Below are 4,095 nucleotides of genomic sequence, written 5' to 3'. Positions count from 1 at the left end.
TCCTTTGGACACAAGCTTACAGGGGTCTTCTTAGGTGACATCAACTCTGAGTTATCCAAGGGGCATTTGAGAAGTAACATTATTTCCAGGCCGGTGTTAGGTTTTCTCCAGTACGGAGCCGTTTGGTAGATAATTACTGGGTCACTTAAGGATTGGGGTGGTGGGACGGGGTAGGTGCCGGCATGAGAGGGCTGTTCATGATGGGAAGAACTGAAATGTCTCGTGGATGCCTGGCCTTTCCCTGATGTTCCCGCGACTGCCACGTGGGGGCAGAGACTGATGCCCCTGGTCTTTGCCTGTGTGTGTGTGTGTGTGTGTGTGTGTGTGCTCTCGCATGCACGCCTCCGGCAGTGTAGCTCTGCACCCCACCTGCCTTGCTCCTTCCCCTCCCCACCTTTCCGCACCTCCCCGCATCCCCCAGCCCCCTGGCTACTCTAGGCCTTCGGGGTGGTCCTACTCCTGGCTTCCTTCTCGGGTGCCCGGGAGAGGGATCTGAGTGAGTGAGTCGTGAGTGAGTTGCAGGATCCAGCAGTATTGGCAACGGTTCACTGTTCAATAAACATTGGATGAGTTTAATAGGAAAAAAAAAAAAAAACACCTCACCTCAAAAGAAAGAAACAGTCCTCTCTCCCACAGAGTTACAAAATCTGGATTACAATTCAATGTCAGAAAGCCAATTCAGAAGCACTATTATACAGCTCTAGATAAAAGCATAAAGGACTCAAGAGACTTCATGACTACAGAATTTAGATCCAATCAGGCAGAAATTAAAAATCAATTGAATGAGATGCAATCCAAACTAGAAGTCCTAATGACGAGGGTTAACGAGGTGGAAGAACGAGTGAGTGACATAGAAGACAAGTTGATGGCAAAGAGGGAAACTGAAGAAAAAAGAGACAAACAGTTAAAAGAACAGGAAGATAGATTAAGGGAAATAAACGACAGCCTGAGGAAGAAAAACCTACGTTTAATTGGTGTTCCCGAGGGCGCCGAAAGGGCCAGAGGGCCAGAATATGTATTTGAACAAATCATAGCTGAAAACTTTCCTAATCTGGGAAGGGAAACAGGCATTCAGATCCAGGAAATAGAGAGGTCCCCCCTAAAATCAATAAAAACCGTTCAAAAAAAGAAAAAGGGTTTTTTTTGTTTTTGTTTTTGTTTTCCCAAGAATAGCCAGAGGCAGCTGCCCTTTAATGGGGGTAGTTAGTGCAGGAAACAAGTCAGGAGCCTTTAAGGCCTGACAGCACAATATGGCAGATTTTTGCAGTAACTGCAGGTTCAGGAGATGGGCACAGGTGAAGAGCTGGGCATCCAGCCACTCAGTCACAGTGAGCTCTCTGCCAACTCCCTGCCAGCATCCAAAACAGATTGGGTGGGGCACAGAGAGATTCCAAGTCCAGCGCCAGGAGCCCACAGAACAGCATGGAAGGTGACTCAGGTGAGGCTGTCAATGAGCGAATCCCGCATGCTGGTAGCGATGGTGCTTGGCTGGGCTTCGTTCAGCTTGAAGACACTCTCCACCACTGACAGCTCTGTGCTGGTTGTGTCCAGGCCACAGAAGGCAAACCAGTCACTCACCACCATCCCAGCGGCAATCACCTCGCTGCCTCGGTTCACAGTGCCTGCCACAGGGGAACCTGAAGAAGAGAGGACAGCTCGTCTTGGTCTTCAATTGAAGTCTTGGGATGTACCAGCCCTCCCTGATTGCTGAACACAGAGTAGCTGCCTACTAGCACCTGGTCAGCCACGGTCTGTCTAAAGACTTCCACCTTGAGCACGTCAGCCAGGATTTCTTCTGTTTCTCTGTTTCTGTTTTTTTTTTTTTTTCCCTGCATGGGGCGGGGCTGGGGCGGGGGAAGGCTGCTCAATGGGAAGACTGCTTCTCCCTCTCTCTCTGCCCCTCTCCTCCATTTCTGTTTCCCCTCTCTCTCCTCTCCTCTTCCCTCTCAAATAAATAAAATCTTCTAAAAAAAAATTCCAGTCACCAACATACACACTGTAGCAAACACTGCTGGTACCTAGCTAATATGCATTCTTCTTTACCTTTCTTCTTCCTAATAAAAACTTAAAAGGTTAGCCACAGCATTCACCTTCCTAGGCTTAGTATGACCCTACGGAGCTATCATGGCAGTCCCATTCTTTTGTGTGACTGGCTAATGTGTGGGTAGTTGCTGCTATTCTGGCCAATAAATTATGAAGGATGATTTGCTGGAGAAATTTTGGGTACAACTTCCTAAAGAAAACATCCAAGGAAGCAAAATATCTTTCCTATGTCTCCAGACTTTGTCATGCATAAATAGACACGTCAACTCGTGCCTTCTGGAGGAAACAGACCTATGATGACACCAACTCTAAGGCCAACAGAAGGGAGCAGTTTTTTTTATGGGAGGAGGAGGTGGGTGACGTGGGACATGGAGCGAGTGTTGACTGTACCAAATTAAGATCTGCTCACCTCCACCGTAGCCAGATTTTAAAAGCTCTTCAGCCAAAGGTCAATTCTATCCAAGCACGTTTGTTTTGCTAATAATTTCATTCTAGTGTTTATTTATTTTTATTTTGTTTTTAAAAGATGTATTTATTTATTTGAGAGAGAGAGAGAGTGAGTGAGTGAGTGCATGCAAGCAAGTGAGGGGAGTGTTGGAAAGAGAACCCTCATGCAGAGGCCCAGCTGAGCAGGGAGTGTGTCGCCGGGGCTCGATCCCAGGACCCTGAGATCATGACCTGCGCTGAAATCACGAGTCAGAGGCCTAGCCGACCAAGGCAGCCAGGCACCCCTCATGGTGGTTTTTAAATGTCGTTGGCCTAGTCAATGAGCAATAAACACCATCAAACTTTCACAGTGTGCACCCCTCATAGCTGGAGCATCGGGGACGCAGGTCCTACAGGAGATGGGACTCCCACCAACCCCAGTGCTGCCCCGTTGGCAGCAGTCTGGGCAGTCTGCTGTGGCACCCAACTCACCAGCAGTGTACCCCAGTTCCCCCTGGAGGCCCTCCCTTACCCTTCAGTCGTGAGCACTAAGCCTGGGCTTCAGGAGGGGCGTGTGCTGTGACCCGCGTGTGGCTAAGGACAATATTGTGTTCCTCTGGGTTCAGGCATGTGGAAACCATGTTGTACCAGGTGTAGGATCCTGGTTCCTTTTTAAAGCTGAATAACATCTGGCGTAGTGAACTTTCACATTGAACTTCACCCACAGGTTCAGAAAGCCAATCAGATGCTATTGAAACTTTATAAATATTGGACACAGCACAAGCCTGTGACCTGGTTCTTAAGTAAGGGATGTTGGATCCCACCCATAGAAATTCCGGTTCGATGGGTCTGGGGTGTGGCCTGGGCACGAGGTGGTTTCAAAGCTCCCGTTTCAAAGCTCCCGGGTGATCCTAGTCTGCAGCCAAGGTTGAGAACCACTGCCCTGGGGCCTGCTCCTCAGTCTGCTCCTGAGATTCCAGGGGAGGGCAGGAAGCAGGCAGGGTGGGAAGGCTTCCTGGAGGAGAGGCCATGAGCCTCAGGAGGAGAGAGGAGGGCTTGAGCAAAGGCACAGGACAAGAGGCACCATTGAGGGTCCCTCTCAGAGAACCAGCTGATGTCCCTGGACGTTGTGCTTGGGATCTTTTGGGTGCAAGTGAGAGAAAACGGATACACGTGCATTTCAGGGCAAAGGGGTTTGCTGGTGTAGGCACTGGCCTGGATGGGGAGCGAGTGGGGACTGGGGGACCTCAGCCTCCCCGAGGGGTATCCTGAATCAGAATCTTCCTGCTAATCAACCAGACCCCTGGGGGGGAACTCGTCTGCACATTAAGGTTGAAGAAGCATGGCTTTAGGAGATGGAAAATGAGGACAGAAAAGTAACAGGAAGGGCTATCCTGGCTAGCCGGGGGTTTCCTGCACGCCGGTACAGTAATTGTTACCCACAGATCTCGTCTCCTCGATTTTCAAGTCTGTGCGAGTCCCAGGAGCGTCAGTTTATTGGTGCAAGCAAGGGGCATGTGTATGGCACAGTGTCCCACATGGGCCCCTGCCTGGCGCCCCGGGTGCCCCCAGCTTGTCCCTCAATTGAACAGTGCCTTCCTCCTCTTTCTGTCTCAACATACTGAG

At 50.0% G+C, this 4,095-nt stretch overlaps 1 pseudogene; it reads right to left on the bottom strand.

The window, feature by feature from the left end:
- Nucleotides 1–1,192: 1,192 nt before the first annotated feature.
- LOC144319200 (eukaryotic translation initiation factor 6 pseudogene) lies at nt 1,193–1,835 on the bottom strand (annotated as a pseudogene).
- Nucleotides 1,836–4,095: the final 2,260 nt, after the last annotated feature.

Source organism: Canis aureus, chromosome 8 (assembly GCF_053574225.1).
Source record: "Canis aureus isolate CA01 chromosome 8, VMU_Caureus_v.1.0, whole genome shotgun sequence".
Lineage (NCBI taxonomy): Eukaryota > Metazoa > Chordata > Mammalia > Carnivora > Canidae > Canis > Canis aureus.
The sequence above is the reverse complement of the archived record's forward strand: the minus strand, read 5'-3'. Positions and strand labels throughout refer to the sequence as shown.